Source organism: Phalangium opilio, unplaced genomic scaffold (assembly GCF_054372755.1).
Source record: "Phalangium opilio isolate 3A_F unplaced genomic scaffold, DU_Popi_V2 ptg000011l_1, whole genome shotgun sequence".
Lineage (NCBI taxonomy): Eukaryota > Metazoa > Arthropoda > Arachnida > Opiliones > Phalangiidae > Phalangium > Phalangium opilio.
Window position 1 is genome coordinate 7,933,226 of NW_028324147.1, and position 26,169 is coordinate 7,959,394.

Genomic DNA, 26,169 nt, shown 5'->3' on the forward strand with positions numbered 1-26,169 from the left:
TGATTACCGTAGTCTATTGTTAGTCCGTAAAGTTACCTCGACGTTTGGGTCAACTCTGTCCCAGGCTCCGATCAACCCCGGGTGTTGGTGGTTAATAGTGGGGGGGGGGGAGACAGGAGTGACGACAAAATATAAGGGGGGATTAAGTTTTAAATTTAAACAATACCGTCACAATACGTTTTTATATTTCTTTATGAAAAAGTTGCGTTAATATAATCGACGTCTATTTAAGGGGCATTATACCCCGAATTTATTGCATAGTACATACCATTCTACCATGAATATTGTACCTGGATGGAAATAATCGTTAATGAATTATTTTTTATCAGTTTATTTTGCTAAAAGTAGAAACAAGTCTGGCCAATTTTATTTAGTTTTAAGAATCCTAAACACATGAACTTCCTAAGCCTAAAGCTGTTTTAAATTAACTAGAAGCGAAGGACCCGGTGTTGCCCGTCAGGACAATATTCTTATTTATGTGGGCCGCCATTTTAAAAGATGGCGGATGTTTAACCCTAAAAGCGTTAAAGCCAGTCTAAAGGATACTAAATACTATTACAAAATCTGTTGAAACGTACGGAGATTATTGCGTAAAGAAGGTTCTTTTACATTTAGGATCGCCATTTTTAAAGATGGCCGCGGATTGAATAAAAAATCTTTCCTAGTGAGTACCCGCTATTTAAGAGTAACATCCTAGCAAAATTTCAGGTTCTTGGGTAAAGCGGTTTGGGCTGGGTGTTGATTATCAATCAGTCAGTAATGACTTTTGCTTAGGCCTATAATAGATGAAAAAACCGCGTAAACCTTTAGCCAATCAGCAGCTCTTGTTGCAACTAAAAGCCCGCGGCAAACTAGAATATTGTGAATGACTGTAAAATGCAGTAGAAAATTCAGAATAAGGCTTAGCTCAATATATTTTGGGACTTAAATGAAGACTTGTTCAATTGAATTTGTATCATTGGGGTCCTTTAAATATTGTTGTTTGGTCATTTTGATCTTTCCTCGATTAATTCAATATTCATCTAAGAAACTTCGTGATCATTCTCTCAATAAAAATCGCGTTTGAAAAGTCGAAAATAATTTTTTTTTGTTTTTCTCGAGGCGAGGTATAAAATTTTAAAGGTCCTGGGATAGGTTCCCTAAAGACAAAGGATCCGAACTCTTCCTAGCACGGTGGGCAATTAGCCTCCCCCCTCCCGCCGCAAGCACACCCCCTCCCTTTATATATATATTCTCTTAATAGAATTGTATAGAATATCGTCTTTAAAAATCAACATTCAAGTTCGCAACGTTAAGAGCAACTCGGAATTCCCACCCTTCCGACTGTATTTAACTTGCATGCTCTTGAATCTTTCAAGTTTCGGAACCTGCCGACCAATTGTTATTTTAAAAACCCCCCAGGGGGAGGAGGAGGGGAGTGACAGTCATTTTTCCACTGTCTTATTGAAGTATTTCATACGCGAAGATTAATATTATTAAGAGTTAATAACCTCTGAGTAGTACCAAGTACATTTTTGTATTAAAAAACCCCGATATGTTATTATGATGTTTTAATATTTTCAAATCGTGCACTGGTAAAGGATTAAGCTTTATAATTTTTTTTTTGAGGGCTAGTAACTGTCCTTACGTCGCAAATGCACCTTTAAGACCATTGGTTCAAAGTGAGAACCCAATACCTCTAGGCTCTATCGAGATTAACACCTCTACAGAAGGTGCTGTTTAGGAGTCTTGCGCCTGCGTAGATGAAACTCCAAATTTGTTTAAATCTCTGAAATTGATTTCCAGGAAACGTAATTTTACAAATGTTGTGTTAGACAATAGGCCTTTTATATGTTAAAAAGGGGTAGGCAACCCTCAGTATTGGGCCATACAAGGGGGATGATACGTTGCCGTCTCTGCGCACTCTCATGATACAAAATGGCTACTGCGCAGGCGCTAAGAGATGGAAGACAAAGTTTTACCCCGTATCTTTCCCTCTTAGTTACATCGAAATGCTCTATTATAAACTTCCTTGTGTCCCTGCACGATAAAAATTATTTGACCCTAACCAAAATTATCATCAACGTAGGCCTATCCGACTACCACTAATTTGTAGAGATGGGCCGATACCAGTTTAAACCGATACCGATATGATCCGATACTTGGGAAACCGATACGTACCGATACCGATATTTTACCCGATCCTTCGATTAAACCGACATCAAACCGATACCGATATGGTATCGGTATCGGCCCATCTCTATTGAAGATTCTCGATCCAATTTCGGTACTTGAAACTATAAAACTGGCTTATCATACGAAAAACCCATTTTAGACACTAGTTACGTTATCCAAAAATAGATGAAAAACTGTGCTGTCTCAGAGTTTAGGTCTTATAGCGTCATCTACTCTCAACATAAGTATTTATTTTCTTCAAAAAATATCGGGTAGAAATATCGGTTCATTTTTAACCGATACCGATATATCGGTTAAGGCCAAATATCGGTACCGATACCGATATGGCATCGGTATCGGCCCATCTCTACTAATTTGAATGGAATAAATCGAGAAATACGTCATATTATACTCCGTTTTATGAACTCTTAGCATTATACTAACACGCGGTAACGTTTAATAGCACGCGAGATCCGTAAGGCATTAGGAGATGTTTCAAGTTGAAATTTCACTAAGAACAAAGCTATTTTGGTATCGCATCTGACACGAAACGTCTTGAACTCTCAGCCTATTACGTGACGATTTTAGAACTCAACTTATACTCGAGTTTGTTTCTGATTTAGTGTTTTTGGTTGCACAGCGAAGGGGTCAAGTTTATCAGTCAGTGACCTATCTACTACTCCGCCCACTCAAAAGGATTTTATAGCGAGAAATTTCTAAGAGGGGATAGATTTGTCTTGGCATTATCGAAAAGTTATTATACACGCACTCGGGTTTGTTTATGTTTTTGAAAGGGGCAAAATTGTTTTTAGATTTGATTTTTTCTTTTTGTCGAGCGACTTTAAGTTAGATTGATAGTGATTAAACTTCAGGTTTTGAATGCCACAATGTGTATCGGATCTTTCATTGCAAGCCTTTTAGAGTGCGTTGCATTTAATCAAAATCTAAGTACGAAAATAGGGGATCAAAACTGAATAAAACAAATTACCCAATTAATCATTATTTTGATCAAATATTTTTCCTATTTCTTTCGCATTTTAATAAGATTGTTATAATTTTTATGGAATCATTATCAGATGTATAAATCAGACTTATAATAGTTTGATCTTAATTATATTAGAGTTTGATTTAACGAAAGGTAGTCGATCTAACTTAGTCTGGTGTCCTTTTGAGTTCATTTAATCACAAAATTACTAAACATTTATCTGCAAATAAAATTACCAGTCTAGATTTTTAAAACTTTAATTTACCGAGTACCGTGTTTATCGCTAATTTATTGGAACTTTTATTAGATTTTAAATGCGCATTATGAGCGCCAAAAATATTAAACGTTTTGATCAATAATTAACCGAAAATTACCAATTTACTAAACCACTATAATTACCGAATAATTAGTACAGACCAAGTGTAATTAATCTTTTTAATTAAACCAATTTCTGATCAGCTTTAATAAAAAGAATATGAAATGAAACTTTTTCAAAAAGAAATTTATAATCAGAAACTTATTACATAATTTGACCTTTGACATAATTTCTGGGTCAACACAAACATTTTCCTTAAAGAAAATAATTTAAATTGAAATCGTAAAATGTTTTAAAAAGTTAAATTCACTAAATGACCTTCACTCTTTAACCAGAACTTCAATTACGAAGTCAACTGAATGGAAAGAAAAAAAATTGTATTTTTTAAACAAAAGAATTTGGTCTCAAAAATGCTTAATTCAGCATCATTAGGGCCAATCTGTGAAATTTTCCCAAATATTCCTACTATACTAAGTCCAAGAAGTCAACCGCGTCGACGTATGAAAGGTTAAAAGGTCGGGACTTTTTTTATAAATTCAAAATAGTTCCTCGTTTTAGTCGAAATAAACGATATAAAATTCCGCAAACAATTTTTTTATATTCCATCAGATTTCCAATTTAAAATAAATTAAGTACCTTTTACTTGTCAAAGGCCGAACAATACTTTCGTATATTTTAACAGGAATCTTCACGTATTGAGAAAATGGGGAAATACACGAATAAAAATTCTTAAGAGGTCAGAGTTCAAGCTCGTGTGACGTGTTCCGGGTAATTTTTGCCCAATTATTTATATTGCAAATTGATTACCGCGTTTTCGAATGTTTTTCTCAAAATGAAGGTTAAATATTTGTTGTCAACAAATAAGAACTGGGTAATTTACAAATAATACTCGTGTTTACTATTTTAATTTAGATTTAAACCTGATTTTAATATTAATGGCTATAGCGAAATCGAACTTTTTCCTTATAAAAATAATTATTATTTTTGAATTATGTATGTTTACTGAAAATTTGGCACTCGCTGTTTTATTTCATTAAAATACCTAACGTTAATCGTCGGAACTACAATGTTGAAACAGTAAAAAAATATATTCTTCGCCATAATCATTTAATTTTTTTTCTTCAAATAATACCTTTCCAAAATTCAAATTCATGTTTAATTGCACCTTCATCAAAATCATTAACTAGCTTTGTTCACGTGCTTATGTTTTTCTCTTGCATTTTGTGACTGGTAACGTTTTAATCAGAAATAGAAACTAAATCCGGATTTTATGGTGCTAGTTCATTTGCCAATTTTTTAATATTATACTTAATTAAATTTGAATTTTTTACACGACTAATTTAAAGTCCTGAATGACTAACTAACTTTTAATCAACGCCCAGTCTAAATGGCTTTAAATAGAAAGTTGCAAATTTTCAGGGACGTTACTATTAAGTAGTAATCACTCTGTAAGAACTATGTTTTCAAAGCCGCGGACATCTTGAAGAATGTCAGCCAGAAATGTAAAAAAAAACTTTATGAAAAACGTTGATTGCGCGTTTCACAGAATTTCTCTAATTGATATTTAGTACACTGGTTCCCTTTAAGCTATTGAAGGGCTTTATATGTAGATTTTGAAGTTCGATTTGCCACCATCTTTTAAAATGGCCTCACAAAATGTAATAGAAACCAGTGAGAAAAGAGGTATTAAGATGGAGCGGCAATGATGATGGCCGACCTGCTGCAATGAAACTCTCCCAGTGTACCTTGCGTACGCCCCTACCCTTCGGAAGAGGCCATTGTTAAGTGCTGCCGCATAGCTCATATTGTATTTGGACGAGAACTAGCTTCTTTTTTTAAGACACAGGGGGCGTCCTCGACTTTTCCATACCGTACGACCCTACTGAAACGCTGAGGATGCTGGGGGACTTCGTTGCCGTTCTATAGATGAGGGTACAGACTGCTACGACATAGGTATGACGGTTTCTACTCCATCCCTCTCTCCTTTAAGTAGAAACGTCGGGTGCCTTTGCTGTTATAGTGTCTATAAGCGTCTTTATGATTTCCAGAAAATTTTACATTTCTAAACCAGAATTATGTTATAGAGAAATTAGTACAATTTATGCTCATTTTACTGATAAAAATAATGCCATTCTGAATATCATCAAAATTCGGTATAAGATAATGCAACTTTTATTATTTGCAATTGCTAAACTGACGTTCTATGAACTGTGGCGTAAATTGTATCCATTGTTTTCCTTCCGAATTCATTTTAAAGGGGTTGACAAAACGGGGGAGGCTTTGAAAAATCTACTGTTAGATCCAGGAACCTTTTCAGCCCCGAGCTAAATTATAATCGTAGGTAGCGAAAAAAAACCTCAAAGGTTACGTTAAAAAATAGTTCTTTACCGCTTCGTAAAGTTCTCCCAATAAAAGATGAGCTAGTCCGTTTTCGTCCCACGACATTGAAGATAAAAGGTCTTCTAAATTGAGAAATTGGACAGAAATTGAGAGAGAGGGCAAAGATATTTTGGGTGAGATCATGAGAAAGGACACTTTTCGCGAGCTGCGCGCTATGATTTTTTTCTTTCTTTTTTAAATTATGATCTTTTTATTTCAAACTATAATTTTTATTTTAAATTGGTTTGTTGGACAAAGGATTGTTTCTCGGACAGTAAAATAATACGATCAACTTCGTTATGGAAATTGTCCATTATCAAAACCACGCCAATTATGTCAATAAAAAAAATGGACAGAATTTTGGAAATTCTCACGGTCTATCCGGGTTAGTTTTAAACAATACAATGAACTTAAGTTTTACTTTGATTTTTGATATTTCAATCAAAATTATTACTTTTAAGCATAATAATAATAATATTATTGGTCTAAAATTACGAGGGGCTAATCACTCTTATATTCATTGCACACCTATTTCTTATTATGTGTGTATTTAGTGCAATCCTTTTGCTAGAGTTAAACCGCGAGTGACTATGGCCTGAGCCTCTCCCCAATGCTTCACAGTATAGGTACGATTTTATGACGTCAATATTATTGCAAACGTTAACCCTAAGCTGATAGTTTAACAGTGACGTCAATAATGTTTCGATTATTTGTTTACGGAAGTATATTAACTAGAAATTTGAGCCAATCATTCGCCATCTGGCTTAGAGCCAATATACATTTTTAATGGTAAAATACAGTGGTGTTTGACATCCATGTTATCCATATCTGACGTGATTAGTGTGGTTAACACCACGATAAAGGATCTATACATAGTTTCAGACTACGAGTATTGATACCATTTACACTTGGTACTGCACTTTGTCCCCCAAGTAGTCTTAGCTCCTGATGTAAATGGTATCAATCTTCAAGAAAAAGGGCATCATCGCTCGTGATCCTTGAAACATACCTTGATAATCCTATTATTTATTCAAGGCGAAATTTAAATTAATTCACACATCCAGGTATTATTATAAAGTTTTTAATTATTTTATTACATCCGTTTTGCTTATTTATTGTTCGTTAAAAGAAACGAAACGAAACGATATTATGACGAAACTTTTTAAATAATCAAAATTTGAATTATTTTCAATAATAATAAAAAAAATAATATAAATTTGTTCCGCAGTGGCGCTTGATTCCGGTTTTTGACTTTATTACGCGCCAAAGAATGAGAAAAAAGTCTTTAAGGATTTTCTTCATAGTTTTGCCACTTTATTACGATCCCCCGTATTGTACTTTTGACTATTAAAGTAGAATCAAGAAGCGATATCTAGTTTACTAGGGAGAAGGTATAAGATGCTTAAGTATTCGCTAGCCATAGTCCCAGTCCCCCTTTCAAAATACAAGGGGGGACGTAAAAGGAGGCCGGGCTATTTCGCCTCTCCTCAGTCGGAAAATATGACTGTAATTTTCGTCATTCGCGTCGCGCTGACGTGAGTTTTCAAGAACCAATGAGATGCTGGTTGTAATTTAGAGGCGGGGATTAACTCCGGACCTACTATACGTTTGGACTGGAGATGAAGCTAGAAATGTGGCGAATTTATACCTACTACCTAGTAAACTAGATATCGCTTCTTGGTGGAATATAAGATGTAGAAGTGACACTCCACGTTATTTTCCAATAGAGTTGAATTGTAAAGTGCCGATACCCTTGAGGATCCATTTCTCTCGACTGAAGTTGAAGTTGAAATTTATCTAATTTATCTTTTTGTATACTCGTTTATTTCGTAATGTTATTTTTCGTCAACTTTCTTTGGTTTGTTTTTTGGCTACTGGTTCCGCTCTCTCGATTTTTGACACTCCATCCTGGCCAAAAAATTAAAACATAATGTTTTATGGCCCACCTACGCGTAAAATACTAATACCTCGAGACAGAGAGACCCTTGACTTAAAAATGTCTCCTTCGTTATTTAAAATATTTTATGATGGAATATGTCTTTTGTGGTTTCTCCTATAACTGAAATTGTATTTTATACATTTTTTTTATTTGAAGAAAAGTATCCAAACATCATTTAAAATGACGTTCCGCAAGAGTGATTCGCTTTTCTTGTAAAATATTTTTGAAGTACCCCAAAATGTCCCCGTGTTAGGTTTTTAAATGAACAAGTTGGTTTCATTGTTTAGAACATCTTCAGCTTTGGTAATTTACGTTTGACCACAAATTGATTTACCTGATAGAGTAATTTATCGTCGTAATTTACGAGGTATATTGCCGGGTAAATTATCTGGTATATTGAAGGGGAAATTACCGGGTATATTGAAGGGAAGTTACCGGGTTTATTGCCGGATAAATTATTAGGTTTATTGCCGGATAAATTATCGGCTTCATTGCCGGATAAATTATTGGCTTTATTACAGGATAGATTATCGGGTTTATTGCCGGGTAAATTACCGGTTATATTGCCGGGTAAATTTCTGGTTATATTGCCGGGTAAATTACCGAGTATATTGCCGGGTAAATTACCGAGTATATTGCCGGGTAAATTACCGAGTATATTGCCGGGTAAATTACCGAGTATATTGCCGGGTAAATTACCGAGTATATTGCCGGGTAAATTACCGAGTATATTGCCGGGTAAATTACCGAGTATATTGCCGGGTAAATTACCGAGTATATTGCCGGGTAAATTACCGAGTATATTGCCGGGTAAATTACCGAGTATATTGCCGGGTAAATTACCGAGTATATTGCCGGGTAAATTACCGAGTATATTGCCGGGTAAATTACCGAGTATATTGCCGGGTAAATTACCGAGTATATTGCCGGGTAAATTACCGAGTATATTGCCGGGTAAATTACCGAGTATATTGCCGGGTAAATTACCGAGTATATTGCCGGGTAAATTACCGAGTATATTGCCGGGTAAATTACCGAGTATATTGCCGGGTAAATTACCGAGTATATTGCCGGGTAAATTGCCAGTTATATGCTTTTTGTCAATGATTTTGGTTTTTTGACACAAGTAACCTACATGTGATACCTTAAATTACTAATTATTACCTACAAACGTTAATATAAATTTTCCCCAAGTTTTAACACAGCATGGGCCTCTTAAATATGCATATGTTCATTTCAATGAAATTTTAAGGCATAGTAAATTTCTAAGAAATAAATTTAACCTTACACTTATGGGTCACATAACTTAAATGATGAAGAAATTAAATTTTTTTGCGTTAATTTTTTTTTTCATTGTAGAATTGTGAAATGAGACGCGTACAAGGATGTCTTTGTCATTAGGGGGTGTGGGAACGTTATTATAGTTTCTTTTTTGGTGGTCGGAGGCAAAATGGTGTGAAACCACCAGAAAGGAACCACAAAAAAAAAGAAAGAAAAAAAAAATTAAAAAGTTAGCTATTAAAAAAAAGTGAGAGGTAGAATGGCGATTTATTATCCTCGGAAGAATGCCTCCTACTTATTATTTCCCTTTTGTGTAAAATAGTCTTTTCTTCCCATCATTTTAACACGGTGCTTTGCAGGATACGCGCTTCTTTTGACACACCAAGGAATTCATACTATTTGTAACCTGAATATTGAGAATACTTAATTGTTTGTTGAATCTGACAAAGGTATTTTTAGTGTTTATTAGTGGGAAGTTAGTATTTAACCGCCCACCTTGAGATGCAAAATTACCGTTATTTGTTTTGGTAATTATTTCTGGAAAAAGTAAATTTCCCTTTTTTTAAATTACAGTAATTTTTCTAATGGTTTTGAGCGCCAAATAATGATTTATAATTTATCGGTAATTCAAGTAGCAATTTGTAATTTATAGGTAATTTGTAATTTATGGGCAGTATTTTTTTAATTTATCGGGGATTTATAGCAGTATTTTTTTAATTTATCGGGCATTTATTGCAGTATTTTTTTAATTTATCGGGCATTTATAGCAGTATTTTTTTAATTTATCGGGCATTTATAGCAGTATTTTTTTAATTTATCGGGCATTTATAGCAGTATTTTTTAATTTATCGGGCATTTATAGCAGTATTTTTTTTAATTTATCGGGCATTTATAGCAGTATTTTTTTTAATTTATCGGGGATTTATAGCAGTATTTTTTTAATTTATCGGGGATTTATAGCAGTATTTTTTAAATTTATTGGTAATTTCCTGAAGTATTTAGTAATTTATCGCTATTTTACTACAGAATTTGGTAAAATATCGGTATTCATCGACTCCTTAACGCCCACCAAATCTGTTTCTTCAATCTTTTGGGCGCGTAAAATCGAGGAACGAATGTTGAAGACGCAGTTTAAAAATTTTAGGTAGACTTCACTGCCACTGTTGACAATATCTGAACTAGGGATTAAACTAGTTGACTCTGCAATATTATAACTTGTCCCGTTTCAGAGAGAGAAAAGAGTTGACCTTCTTGAGTTCGTCGCCAAACTTGACCGCGATATTCTCTCCACCACAAAATAAAAATACTCTTTAATATTTGTAAACATTAAAACGTTTAACTTTGATTAGAAGAGTTGCTTAAAAGTCTAAACTCTGTTGAACATTCATTTAATAACGAACTAAATTCAGGTGTAATGGCTGGTCCGACGTGATTTCTTATTTTTAATTAATTTTTGCGCGAGAAAAAGAATTTTGAAGTATTTTTCTTTCGTTTTTTTTCTTTCTCATAAGACTAGTCTTGTTAAAAAGTAGTTTTTCGCCACCCTCGAATGTTTTTCTCATTCAGGTCCTGATTTTTTGGGGAAATAGGTATGTACATGTGGGAAAGAAGACCCCAAAAAATGATGATTTACCGTGGATGTAACCACGCCTGTAATTTTTCCAGGAGATATTGGCTGCTACGTTTTTTTGGGGAGAGATGAGTCTTTGTTAAAATTAGTTTTTTTTCTTTTGCACATTATATTAAGGTTTATACTAACCTGTTTTAGACGATTTATAAATTTTATAGAAAGTTTCGTGGGAAAGATGGGTTTTTGCCTTTTTTGTTGAAGATTTTTAACGATTTTGTTATCTAATGGAAAAATTATAATATAAAAAATAATAGGTTAGAAACATTTATCTCGAGGGCGTTTTTTGTTGCAAATTTTTTGCTTCGTTAACAATCTTTTTTTTTATTTTTCAAGAATAATTCGGATATTTATTATCGGCGATTATCACCACTGGGGTGACTTTTTTTGATATGAGGTTATTCAAACCAAAGAGTGTATAAATGTGAGGAGTGGAAGGCTTGGCTGAAGTGTTCTCGCTTTGAAAGTTTTCCTCTAAGCTTCCGGTGCGCGCGCATCTTTCTCTGCCCTATTATTGGTTGAAATACGGTGCACCGGGTATTAGGAGGAAAATATAACAAATAAATAGAAAAGAAAATTCGAGAACTCTCAAAATAAATTACCTAAGATGCTAGCTTCAACTCCTCTTCTTTATACCCTCTTTGTTTAAACACACGAAAATATTGTTTTTAAGATAAATCCTTTTCAAAAGCATTCTGGGAAATAAGGATATTTTTTTAAACTAGTCCTTGGGACCAGTGACCCCCTAGTGTCCTAAATAATAAATAGATTTGCAATTAACAAACTGGTCCCGAGGACCAGTAACCCCCAGAATTAAAAAACTATTCTGGTTTTGGACCAGAGGAAGTGTGCTATTTCCCAGACTGTTCAAAAGGGGAGGGGGTCAGTGTCGTCTGCTTAAATTAGGGTTAAGATGGAACAACCTGTAAATGGATCCAAAGACATTAGAAAGGGCTTCAAAGTTACCAATCCACCAAATTTGGTCCGTATTGTTTGAATTAAGCCATGTATATTGTCTTCGGGTCCACTTACCAGGGTGAGGGATGTTCCTTCTTCTTAAGACATTGTTGATTTGTTCTTGATCATGATATAGATAGAATTTGTCGTTGCAAACTGTATTATTTAATAGGCGTATAGGATTCATAATTTTTTAATTTAAATTTTTTTCCCCAAAATAAAATAATTAATGAGGAGTATCGACCTCATAAATTAAACAGAATATCTTAAAAATGCCCTCGAATAATATTTTTTTTACTCGTCATAAATTGTATTTTATCATTTTAACCATATCTTGTATATATATATATCGGCATACCGCTTACACCCTCACAAGTGGCAAAATTCATCAGCGTGACATTGTAGGGGCGGTTTCCCCAAATTTTCCAATCTGTTGCTCTCTTTTTACACTTCTTCACTTATTAGTTTTTCCGCAGACCGCAGCGCCCCCCACTCTACAAACCATCCCACCCCCTTCTCAGTTTCTTCAAGGAAATCTTCCGAATCTTTCCATCTTTTTTACAAGATTTAAAGAAATGAAAAATAAAAAAAAAAGATATTTCTTTTTATTTTTTAGTTTAAATGTCACGCTTTAAAGATTTTGAACAACTCAAAAGTGAATTAAACTTCTTAAGAGTTATGATATGTTTCGAATCAAGGGACAATTCACTGAGTGTAATTGGTGAATACTGTATGTACAAAACGGATTACACGTAATCATTGGTAATGCTAAAGTGATTTCACGCAATCCTTAATTGTTGTAAAGGTAATCTGAGAGTTATTAGCCCCTCAGTTCTAGTCTAGTTAGATGTGAGTCGGTAATTTACCAAAAACCGCTGTAAGTTACCGATTTATAAAAAAAGAGTTAAGTTCCCTAGACTGCCAGAGACTATAAAAATTTGGCTGTTTTACTTCGGAGTCCAGTTTTTTGTCAATTTCCCATTAGTTCAAGCTGTTTAAAACAGCTGAACTAGGTATATAGTGCACACAATTTATCGTGGTTTAATAGACTATATACACGTGAAAAAAATAAGTTACCCGAATTACAGCTGTAATTTTATTTTTGTACCAAAATTTGAAGCGGTAATTTATACCAGGTAAATTACCAATTTTAAAATATACGGTAATTTCACATCTCTAGTTTAAACGTTGTAAACACTCAAGGGCTTAATACGGACTAGCAACTTAATCTGGAGATGAACTAGACTGGTGTTTATAACTTTGGATTGATATATTTCTTTAGATTCATACTTTGACGTAACTGCCTCTCTTATTGTCAACTTGGTTCGTCAACGACCAAATAAACTAACTTTGGAACAGACTTAGCCAACCGCAAAGCTATAGTTTCTTAGCTAGTGAAATTCTTGGGGGTTGAATCGGTTCTTTTTTATCTCGTTTTGGCGCGAATTTTTCTAGCGGATAATTAGCAACCATCCACCCCCATTCGCTTCATTAAAAAAGGGACGGATTTCCATATCTTCTAAGAATTTCTATTTTGTTTCATTTTTTTCTTTTTTCATGTCGTGGTTGTGACAAAAATGCATGGTTGATTTTTAGGAGACATTCTCATTATTATAAGAAAAGCGTTTGTTTTTAACCGAAGAGAGATTCTCTAGCAAATATTCCAAAAAACTCGTGCAAGTTTCTCAACTGGAACCATCACAGTTTAGCCTCTCTTATCCCCATCCTCAAATTAATACTTGAAATTTACTCATTTGTCCACAGTTGTACTGTAGTCGTAATGTAGTAGTTCAAGTTTCTAAGTGAAGTCACCTCGGGTCTGCTTCAAGTTGGAGTCCTCTGAGAGAGTAAAGACCCATTCAAACTAGACTAAACTCTTACGTTCGGTGAAGTCGCTTTGCACACGTTAACGACTAGGTAAAAGATTCGCGGGTTTAGTTTGAAAATTTTCAGTTTCGTCTGCTAACGTCGAGATGGCACACCGAGTATAGTCAATTCTGACTTTTTACCTCTCCGAGTGACGATGACGTCGCGGAGAGGTCTTACACTGGACGTATCTGTGTGTGTGTCTGTCATCGCGTTCGCAGTTGGCGAATCGGAGCAAACGTGTTCGCAGAAAGAAATTCATGGCTTCTACTCCCATCGTTAGGATTAAGAACTACGCGACGATCGGTTAGGGTTATGAGAAACGTCTAGCTTACTTCCAACAAAGGTTCACGCAATTGCGAGTTATCTTGAAATTTATTGTGATCAATCGCCTTATATACCCTAAACTTCCAAGAATTGTTAAAAGAGGCATACGCTTGAATTCAAACGTCAACAATAGCCATGTTTAAAATTATTTTAGGAATATAGTTTCTTAAAACGTTTTAACTAGAATTAAGGTAAATTAATGACGATTAAAATAATTAATATCAATTATATTTATTTAATTATTTAAGAAAAACGTCTTAATTGCGTCAGACTCGACTCGGAGAGGTTTATTTTGGTTTCCCAACTTGTCTTTCGATATACTTTTCCCAATACGGTGTAACTTTGTGTTGTACCGGTTACGCCAACTTGTTAACTCTGGCCGCGTGTATAGAGATCCGCTTGTTAATTAGCGTTCCTCCTTATCCGTTTAAATATATTATTATTATTATTTCCTTTTTTTCTTCTGTCTTATATATCCATTTTTTCGCCTTTTTCTACCAGCAAAATTATAATACCGCATCTTTTTTTTTTATTATTCGCGATGCTTGACGTGCTGCTTTTGCCAATTTAAAGAAACTTCGCCCTCCTCTTAACCTTGTCACGCCCTGACAAAGAACGATAAATATCCGATGGTATAACACCCTGTACGATTTTTAATTGAAGCTTTATTCAAATATAAAAATCCCCTAAAAAAAGAAAAAGAAATAAAATAAAACCTGTACCGGAAGTTAAATGCGAATATAGAGAAATATATTATCGACTAAAAATATTTTCCCACCAATTTTTTGGGCGAAAATTATTTAATTAAATATGAATAGGTAAAAGCAAGCTACCTCTTAAGTTTCGTTTCGTGTTAAGCATTGAATAATGTATATTTATATAGCTTGTATCACATTTACCTTGGATTGGGAGAACTGAGGTTTAATAATCTTACTAAGTCTGGTTTCGGTCTCAGGTGATTTTGAATTCGAAATTAAAACGTTGTATCAAAAAACTGCCTCGGGCGAAATTGGCCGGGGTTTATAAGTGACAAAATAAGCTTTAAATAGACAATTAAATGGGAGGAATATTCGATAAGTGTATATTATGAATTGTAATATATTATATCAATTTTAGGCTAAATTGTTATCTGAAATTACTGAATCTGTTCATCCATTCATACATGGGGTCACCTTAGGACAAATTGTGAAAGTCATGATTGTAGCCGAAAATTTCTCGATCTGCAATTACACGCAATTAGTCTTAGAAGCTTTATTACAACCAAGAAGCGATATATAGTTTACTAGGGAGAAGGTATAAATTCGCCACATTTCTAGCCTTATCTCCAGTCCAAACGTAGGTCCGGAGTCAATCTCCGTCTCTAAATTACAACCAGCATCTCATTGGTTCTTGAAACCTCACGTCAGCGCGACGCGAATGACGAAAATAACGCATTTTCTGACTGAGGAGAGGCGAAATAGCCCGGCCTCCTTTTACGTCCCCCCCTGGTATTTTGAAAGGGGGACTGGGACTATGGCGCGCAAATACTTAGGCATCTTATAACTTCTCTCTGGTAAACTAGATATCGCTTCTTGTTACTACCTAATAAATAAAAAATTATGGGAAGATAGCTGCGCTTTAAATAATCTTTTTTATTCGAAAAATAGCGGATAAAATATTTAATTTCAATTAAATATTAAATTAAATTAGAAAGAAGGTACGAGTAATTAACTTTTAATATTCTTTAGCGTTAGACTTTTCTGTAAAGGAAGGGGTTAACGTATCAAAGAGGGTATAAAGAAGAGGAGTTGAAGCTAGCCTGCAACTTCGGCAATCCATTTTAGGAGTTCTCGCTTATCTCTATTATATTTTCCTCGCAATAACCGGTTCAACGCATTTTCAACCAATAAGAGGGCAGAGTAAGATGCGCGCGCACACCGTAATCTTAGAGGAGCACATTCAAAGCGAGAACATTTAAAACCGAGCCTTCCACTCATCCCATTTATATATTACACTCTTTGTTAGCATTATCCAAGATATTTGGTATTAGGTAAATTGTTTTTTTTTTTTTTTTTTTTTTTTTTAGAAATTAAACATATTTTATTGGTCTATTGTGTTCCATTTTTCGATATAATTTATCTTCTTCTATTTTTTAAATTCCGGACGAAGTTTTTGTTTATCTAGCTAAAAAACGGCGCATTTTTCCTAAAAAGGCAACGAACCTTTTGACACGATGAAATATATTACTCTATTGAACATTTTTTATTTTTCCTAACAAGTCTAAGAATAATATAATGCGAATGTAAAACGAGAATTTTGTATATACAGTAATATTCCCAACGCGTGCGTTTACCCTATTATACAATGCATTGCGAATAACAAGACGGACGGAAGCCTAATTACGATTTTCCCTTCAAAACACCAACATCAACTACAATGTGTAATCAGGGATAGATTTAATTTTAGAAGTAGGAATGGAGAACAGAGTAATCTGGGCGCGCGTCAAAGTCTCGGACCCCCTTTCCCCGGGAAGGGGGGTGTGAAAGAAGAGGCGGGTCCTAGCGACAGAGGTAAAAAGGAATTACGTATTTTTCGACGTCCCCGTCATCAACGCCATAAAAACGTAGTTTAAGTGAGCCAATAAGATAAGTTAAACTTTTCGTTACGTGTTGGAGGGAGGGGCTCTATACTGGGCTGTGAGTCGGACTGAAGTAAATACTAACCCTTTTCCATTCCTACTTCTAAAATTAAATCTATCCCTGGTATAATCAAACTAGCTAAGCAGCCTTGTGTTGCCCGGGTCGGTGTTTTAATGGCATAAGTTAAGGGAGATGTTCTTTGGGTGATTTTGAAAATGTATTTTCTATCTCCATTTAGCTGTCCGGGTCACTGTTTTCGAGTTACGATTTGAGTGTTTTAGGGATGACCCCTTAATTAAATTAGAAATCATTGCCTTTCAGTTTCTTTCTTAATTAAATTTAAGTTGTCATCCGTAAAATACTCCAATTTTAACTAGAAAACAGTGGTCCGGACGCCAAAATGTCATAGAAATTACATTTTCGACTCAAAATCGACCAAGGAACATAAGTATAAATTTATAATTCTCAAAATTGGGGATGGAACTAAAAGTTATTCAGTTTAAATTGTAAAAGCTTCATATAATACAAGGGGGAAATATTCGCCATAAAATATACTCGTTTTTCCAGCACTTATCTTGGTATAAAACCAAAAATTTGACCAGTAATCATTTTATATTGTAGAAATTTCCAAATTTTCCAAATAGCCTCCGGGCTAAACGCTCAAGAGATATACTAGAAAGAAAACAGGAGAGCTAGGGTTTACTCAAAAATCGACGAAACACCGAGGGGTACATCACTCGGGTATAAACTAACTTTAGATCGAATTAAATTGTTTAAAACATGAAGTAATTTAGCCAAAATTAATTAAAGGGATAGTAGCATATAAATCTGTCATTAAATTTTAGATAGAAAATGGGGGAGGAATACTCGGAAATATGGCGGGTGGTCTACGTCGACGAATCAGGAAGACCGTCCGCCATTGTTCCGTGTATTCCCCCACATTTTCCAGCGTCCCACCATACTTTAGCCGTTCCACAGTTAACGGGCAAATTTCTCTTAGGCTATGCATCCTTCCCCCATCATCCTTGTATCTATATTGTTGTTTAAATAATCTTCAATGGCGACATCTTTTGGAAAACGATACAGATATGACGTCACCATCCGTCACCCTGTTACATAGTTACTACGTCACGCGCAACCAGCGCTATGGAGCAGAAACCAGTAGTCGAGGGATGCAAGTTTTTTGCCCCGGACTTAGGATGATTTAATTGTGACGTCATCATTTTAATCAAATATCGAACTGTACAAATTTTACGTTTTTTGATTTTTTATCATTTCTTTTTTCATTTTGAAATTAACGAAATTAAGTATTTCAAACTATCCAAGCCTTATAAGTAATCGTATTTATTTATTTACTTATTTATTTATTTATTTATTAATTAATTAATGGTAACTAAGCATTTAAGCAACGTTAAGATTTCTGATATTTTGTACCAGAAGTCGACACAGTTATGACGTCACCCAATATCGAGTTGCGCAAATTATTAGTTCATGTTTTAGAATTATTTTAAATTTTTAACTTTTCAGGTTAAACTTTTTACAATTTTAATTTTTAAGTGTTTTAAATTATTAAAAATCTACTAAACTTTTAATTCGCGTTAATCTTTTTAATTGCGTAAAATGTACATTAGTAACCTTCCGTGTGAAATGCACCTTGGCAGAAATAAAAGTATCGCCACTTTAAAGTCATTGTTGCTAAAAATGACGCTATCCACATCAAGAATCGAAGAATAAAATGAAAAATAATAAAATATAGTTAAAAGAAAAATGAAATAAAAAAATCTTGCAGAGACCTATGAGGGTAAGGGCATGCGAAAAATCTCAAGATATAATTCGTCTTACGAGGGGCGGGGCTAACCACAGGGGGGATGGGATGAAACAAAAGGGGAAAGGGAAATTAATGGATTGTCGGGGGAGGAGGTAGAGACTTCCAAAAAATAATATGAAAAGGTTTTTTAAACACCGTTAAGAAATGAGATGGTTAAGGAATGTCTCTCTATCGAAAGCTACAAAAACATTTTTGAGTGAATACACCACTTTGACATTACCTAGGCGCCACAGTGGGCTACTGCGAACTAGTACTTATTAAGATGGGCAGGGAAAAAAACCGCGTGGGGTTGCGCTTTTGCTAATAGGGGTAACAAAGAGCAGTTTCTAGTCTTTCCCCTTGCGGCGCTTCGAGCGCGGGGCATCGGGCATGCGCACAACAGAATGTCGAAGTGGTGTACGTTGAAAATAGGCGATTTTTTTCCCTGACATCACCCGCGTGTGAGAGACGGAGTCCTGCACTGGCCGGGCCGAGCCGGACTTTCCACTTTTGAAAATTGTATCGGGCCGGGTCGGCGTTTTAAAATTTTGGAAATTAACGGGCCGGGCCGGGCTTCTGTTCTTTTTTAATCCAAAATTCAAATGAAAGATAGTTTAATTGAGTATAAGCTTCTATGAACAAATGTGACGAACAATTATCGAAAGAAATGAATAATACATGACGCTAAAGCAAATATGAATTCAATTCATTGATTTTATGTAAAAAAAAATATAAAAATTACAACTCCACTACGTGTAACGGGCCGGGCCGGGCCTGTTCAATTCATGCAATCTGTCGGGCCGGGACGGGCTTGGTTAATGCATGTAACGGGCCGGACCGAACCGGGCCGAAAAACCAACTATGTACTCGGACTCGGGAAGGTTTCGGGCTTATTCAAAATGCTAAAACCGGGCCGGGCCTGAAAAACTCGGCCCAAGCAGGTCTCTGGTGAGAGATAGAATATTTATAAATAAAAGAAAAAAAGGTATTAGTCACCTCAACCACCTTGTCTACTAAGCACGAGACGAAAGGCGGGAAGAAGGGGAATGTCGCGGGGGTCAATGGATAAGGGCACGGCCACGCTTGTTGGCCCGTAACGCGTTTAATGCCACCAAGCCATGCTTAATTCTCGTCGTATACGCGCTCGGTCCCATCCTTCATATACACGATAGAATCGTAAACGCTACCGTTCTGCTATGATCTACGGCAACTGCAACGGCCAACGCCAAGATCTTTTTGTTTCAATTTGACGAGCCTGAAGAAGAAGTAAAGAAAGAAGTAAGCACCCCTTTTGAGTTTTCCCTCCCCCCGGGCATCGTATCTCACTAATCTTGAAAAAATAACTCGAAGCTAGAAAGAAGGCGGCCGGTATTTTCCAGTAGCCGTCCCGTTCTTTTAGACCGCTTTGCTTTCCGCCCGGAGATCAGCGGATTGCCAGTGCCAGTGCCAGTGCTAGTGCCAGAAAACAGTCCGGCCCGAGTTGGCTATTGTTTCGGCGGTAGCAGACGTCTCTCGTATCGGTATGGCCCTAACGCGTGTTGTCACGCTTAGAGCTGATTAGGAGCTCTAGGACTCGAGTTTATATAGTTACCAATCGTGTTTAAGTACGATACCACGATTAGAAGCGCTCGGTATCTTTTAAGAGCTGTTTTACGTTGTTAACAACATCACTTTTCGGGGGTGTATCTCGCGAAATTTTCTCGCGTGGGTATTTGATGACTCTCGTTATCGTGTTTGGATAATACTTGTCTTTTATTTGTGGTGAGTGTTTTCATTTCAAGATCTATTTATGTTTATTTGTTGATAATAACGTAATATTTCGTTAAAGAGGCCCCCGTTTTTCGTGGGGTCCTTGACAAGTGTTAGATGTATGTGTTCGATTTGTTTTTGGAGTGATTTATTGACGCGAGTTCTGTTCAAATTGAATTAGGTTATTAATATGGTCTAGAGGCGCACGTGTAATTACCGTAATTGTTATAAAAAAAACTAATTTAAATTACCAACGAATCTGATGCAGTAGCAACGTGAATTTTAACGGGAAACTTGTATTATCACTGGTACCTCACTCACTGGTCGTCGTGGTTTTTGTGACACTTTGACGACAGATATAGTGTGGTATTTTAAGGAACATTATTAATTATGTTCGTTATTAGTTAATAGAATGATTAGTTTAGATTAAGTTTAATATTTTAATGAGTTTACAAGATGCAACGTTTATATGGGTGGGTTAACGATAATTTGAGCTTAAACAGCCTCCTTATTAACAAACCTGCATTAAATTTTATTAATTAATCGAATTATTATTTTGCGAGATATTAATTATAGAAATTAGTTTGTATTCATCCGTGGTTGGAACAAAAGATGCCATAGATTTTAACCCAGCTCCTAACTGAATTTAATGCAAATATGATCATAGACAGCTCACAATTTAAGAAAAATAATGCAACATGCTATTAAGTAATCTATTTATTAGAAATCATAGTCTTTCAGTTTCTTAATTATAATTAAGGGGTCATCCGTAAAGCACTCCAAACGTAACTCGAAAACGGTGGCCATTATAGCAGAATGTCATACAACATTATCAACTCAAAATCGCCCAAAGAACACTCCATATAATTTCTTACAAAACGTTCAGAAACACCCAACCTGTATAATAAAAGAAACAAACGAATTTAAAATTACTTCACGCTTTTAAGGTATTTTTTTTTACATATATAAACAATATTATACCTTCAAAGTCAAAATCAAGATCCAACATTTTATTTAACCAACTGTAACCCTCAAAAATATGGCAAAAAAGAAGAAAAAAGAAACTTTATTTACTTTCATTTACATAATATTACAACGCCAATTATCCGCTCTAGGAATCTGTTTAATGCCTATAATTTAACTATTAGGGGGATATTTGTCATCACTACGATACAGGCGGCGAAAATTTAAATGGATCATTCTTACTAAGTACTATTAGTATGTATTATAAGAGGAAAGAGATATAGCTGTCGAGTGAGAAAAGTATACACGCATGAGTTGGGACTTAACAGGCCGAAACCGCCGTTTCCAAACCAAAAAGGTGTAGTGGAGAAAAACATATTAGCTCCTTGCGAGGGCGGCCCAAGCCAACTCTAGCATGCATGTTTCGAGTATAGATTCACACCAGCTCCGGTCGCGTGTTAGAACAGTTTTAAGATGGTATTTTGTAAGTTTACCTGCTAGACGGTGGTGTCGGAGAGAGAGCTAGAGCTTTTATTGGCTATAGCAGGTGCTCGAGGCAAGTCAAGCGTGCGCCGCCGACCGCTTTCAACAGACGCTCTGAATTCTGTATGAATCTAGCTGCTAGTATCATCTAGAGCTCGTTCAACAAGTGTTACCATTTTCCCTCGACGACTTTGCGGCCGCGCCTCGCTTCTCCGGAGCTCTCCTAAAGCAAAATCGGATAGAGACAGCTCAGCTCTAGAGAGAGAGAGATGATATTTTCATCCTCTCTCCATCTCTTATCTCTCTCAGCTCTTCTCGTTCCGTGGTTCCTCTTGCGCTTCTCTCAGACCCGCTCTCTCTTTCTCTCTCTCGTAATCATTCCGCTAGGATGGGAAAAGATGAAAGTGGCTTTGCTTAGGAGAACGTTTTATTTTAGAATAAAGAGTGAAAAGGGAAATTCTGGGTTTATTCCGTCAGTTTAAACTGATTAAGGGAGACTTGGAGGGGTTATGTATGTATGTATGTGTGTGTATAGGTGGCGACTGGGAAAAGACAACAGATATTCAATGAGGGTTTACTGACGCGAAGTAATAACTGTTGAAAGGGAGCTAGCTAGATTTCCCGAGAAACACTTGTTAGTTTCGTTTGGGATTTGTATTGGTTAAACAAGACGGACAATTTTGCGGAGTAACTTCATTTCGCACCGTAGTATTGAAGCGTAAGTTTAGGGTGACGTGGATGGGAAAATTACTTAGGGTATTAGGGAATTTGTACGTGATGAAGTTCTTTAAACCACGACGCGTTATTAGATTTGGAAAATCAAGGTATCGTTTAAAATCTGTTATTTATCAGCTTACTGTTTATTTTAATAATTTGGTATTGTCAAACTTCAATAGTGCTTTGGATTCACATTAAGGAAACGTTCTTAGCGAGTTCACATACGTAAATTCTTCAATTAGCAATGTTAGAATTGTTCTCGTTTTTATTCCGAAGAGCATAAGTCTGCCATAAATAAGATTGTGTGCTTTTAGGATCAAACTGAGCGGAAAGTGACTCAATGAACATGAGGTCTACTACAGAGATATGCATGGACTCCCAAACATTGATTGTCCCCTAAAACAAGGAAATAGTCCCACCTGTGCGGAGTAATACGTATAAGCCTTCAATAGTCTTCAATCTAAAAACGTTATTGAACCTTTAACTAGCAGAAGTGTACGTTTAAATGAGTAGACATAGGCTGGTAGAGCTAATTCCTCCATGTGTGACTATTTCCTTGTTTTTAGGGGCCAATCAATGTTTGGGAACCCATATCTAAGTAACTAAATGTTGTAGACTGTGTTCTTTAACACCACTTTCCTCTCAGTTTGACTCAAAGAACACAGCCTTTAATTTATAACACACTTAACAGAAGCACCCTGTATGAAAGATGAATATTTGAAATTGGGACTCTGCCTACAATATTAAACAAAACCCTTCAACAAATAATATGAAAACCTTTGGCAAAATAATCAGTATAGGCTTCATCATATCTTGTCTTCCACATACATTTCAAGGCTTACTTAAATCCCCTTTTAATATTGCGAGTTCAAATTAGCTCAGTTTTTTAAAGATATCGATAATCTCGAAACATATCCCCCGTTTCCGTCTTAAATTGAGGTTCGCAAAATAGTTATTTCTTTTTTAAAATTTCCCTGATTTAAAAAGAATAAACTCGAGTGTGTTCAGGGTCGTTTTAATGCCCGAGGTAAGATGAACTCTTTGAGTATATTAAAGCGTGTGTGTAACGAAATCGTAATCAGAGGGAACTTAAAAAAAAAATTGAAAATATTTTTTCACTGGTATAACATGGAGGTGGCTACGAAATCGTGCGCTATTAGTTGCCGGTAGCCGAAAACTCAATTTTTTTCTTTCATTTTTAAGAAAAGAAGATCCATTTATTTTGTTATTATTAAAGGGGATGAAGCCTTAGCAAGATCGGGGTTCAAACGTGCTGTTTCCTATAAAGTTACTAACACCACTTCGGGGCATAACATTATACGCTTTTTTCTCAAAACATATCTCACGCAAAGTATGAAAATCAGGATGTGTCTAGAAGAACATTATTTAGAGTGTAAACATTTAAAATAATTGGATCCCAACTAAATTTAGTTCCAGTTTCGTAGAATTAATTTTATTCAACTTAAATTGGTTACGATTTCGTAGAATTAATTGGCATCCATCTTAATTTGGTTACAGTTTGATGAATCATACTGAATTTCATCATATTTCATAAAATTAATTGACTAAAAACTAAAAGAGTTTCATTAACATTTTATATAGCTAATTGAATCCACAATAATTTTATTTTAAAGGGGTAGCACTAATTGGATCCATCAATTTTGTTAAAAGTTTGTAGAATTTATTGCATCTATCTTAATTTCGGTAAAACTTTATCGGATAAATCTTAATTTCGGTAAAACTTTATCGGATAAATCTTAATTTCGGTAAAATTTATCGGACAAATCTTAATTTCGGTAAAATTTATCGGACAAATCTTAATTTCGGTAAAATTTATCGGACAAATCTTAATTTCGGTAAAATTTATCGGACAAATCTTAATTTCGGTAAAATTTATCGGACAAATCTTAATTTCGGTAAAATTTATCGGACAAATCTTAATTTCGGTAAAATTTATCGGACAAATCTTAATTTCGGTAAAATTTATCGGACAAATCTTAATTTCGGTAAAATTTATCGGACAAATCTTAATTTCGGTAAAATTTATCGGACAAATCTTAATTTCGGTAAAATTTATCGGACAAATCTTAATTTCGGTAAAATTTATCGGACAAATCTTAATTTCGGTAAAATTTATCGGATATACCTTAATTTCGGTAAAATTTATTGGATATACCTTAATTTCGGTAAAATTTATTGGATATACCTTAATTTCGGTAAAATTTATTGGATATACCTTAATTTCGGTAAAATTTATTGGATATACCTTAATTTCGGTAAAATTTATTGGATATACCTTAATTTCGGTAAAATTTATTGGATATACCTTAATTTCGGTAAAATTTATTGGATATACCTTAATTTCGGTAAAATTTATTGGACAAATCTTAATTTCGGTAAAATTTATTGGATATACCTTAATTTCGGTAAAATTTATTGGACAAATCTTAACACCCAATAAATTTTACCTAAATTAAGATTAAAAAGTATCCGAACCTGAGAATTACCAATTGCCAGCAAATTTATGAATCCATAAAGGTTATAGGGTACTCTTACATATTCTTTAATATTAAATGGAGAATTAATTTAAAAATAATCGAGTAATCACGATTAAGATCCTATTACCATCGAACCAATTGATTAACCCGGTTATACCGGTAAAGCGTCTTAAGAAAGATTAAAACTTCGAGATTACATTTTATGCTTTAGAAAAATTAAGGCGATTCTCCAAAGGGGGTATTTAAGATAGGGATGCTAATCGTAAACTACTGCGGCAAAAATCGTGATCTTCACGAATTCGGGCCGACGCAGAATGAAAATTGTTAACAAAATATTTTCCCCCTTAAATTTTTAATTTTTCAATATTTTTCAAAAACCGTGGACTAAAGGCGCTCGTAAAGATCCTTAGCTAAACAACTGTATAAGATTATACGGGATAATAGTCCGCCAAAAACTTATACAAGGGGTTAAAATCTATTTTTTTTAAAATGGCTCTTTTTGCAACAGGAAACTCGCCGCGAGAATTTGGCTTATTATGTTTTTCGAGGTTCTCGCGATCTTTATTATTTTTTTTTATCGTGAAGAAATCGTGACATTCGGCCATAAAATTGGCCCTACGAAAATTTCACCCGCTCTTCTTTCATTATTAGAACAAAGAAGCTATTGCATTACTCCACGAATATTGATTGCCTGTTGTTTACTGCTGATAAGCCTTGTTTATTTCGGAAATTTTTTTTTCGCGTAGTAGACTTTAATTGTTCAAACACTGAAATCAAAGAATGGAAGTTCCAAAAAAAAAAAGATTTCCTTTAATTTTTAGTCAAGAAGGGATATCTAGTTTACTAGGGAGAAGTATAATATGCCTAAGTATTCGCGCGCCATAGTCCCAGTCCCCCTTTCAAAATACAAGGGGGGACGTAAAAGGAGGCCGGGCTATTTCGCCTCTCCCCAGTCGGAAAATACGTAATTTTCGTCATTCGCGTCGCCTCGCTGACGTGAGTTTTCAAGAACCAATGAAAAGCTGGTTGTAATTTAGAGGCGGGGATTAACTCCGGACCTACATTTGGACTGGAGATAAAGCTAGAAATGTGGCGAATTTTTAAACCCATCCTAGTAAACTAGATATCCATTCATGTTTTAGTTGTAACATATACTTAAAATTGCAAATATTCAGTTATCTGAGTGTCGGAAAGCAAACAGATAATTCAACAATATCTGTTTACTTTGCATCGTGCAAGAACCTTTATTCCCACTCTTATGGTCCTATATCACTATCAAGGAGATTAAAGACTATGAAGAAGGTATCAGTGGGTTGGTAAAAATTATTTTAAATACGTCAAAGGCACCACCTGACACCAAGGTACAAACACTCCACGTGAATTGGGACTGGACCCCTAGTCCTTGTTTTTCGCGATATTGCAGCGGCAATTCCCCGAAGTGCTACAGTTTTCAAAATGGAACCAAGTTAGTTTATTTGAACCACGCCTCTCCTCAATCACGTG

At 35.2% G+C, this 26,169-nt stretch overlaps 1 protein-coding gene across 4 annotated transcripts in view; it reads left to right on the top strand.

Moving 5' to 3' along the window:
* The window catches only part of LOC149710188 (uncharacterized), a 321,109-nt gene that overhangs the window by 250,798 nt on the left and 44,142 nt on the right, over nucleotides 1–26,169 (top strand). The window contains exon 1 of one of the 4 annotated variants that reach the window (XM_089859964.1): nucleotides 19,640–20,017. The exons of the other annotated variants lie outside the window; for them this stretch is intronic. The gene's annotated coding sequence lies outside the window, so the exon portion shown is untranslated. Of the gene's footprint in view, nucleotides 1–19,639; nucleotides 20,018–26,169 lie in introns of those variants that run through there. 4 annotated transcript variants of the gene reach the window in all.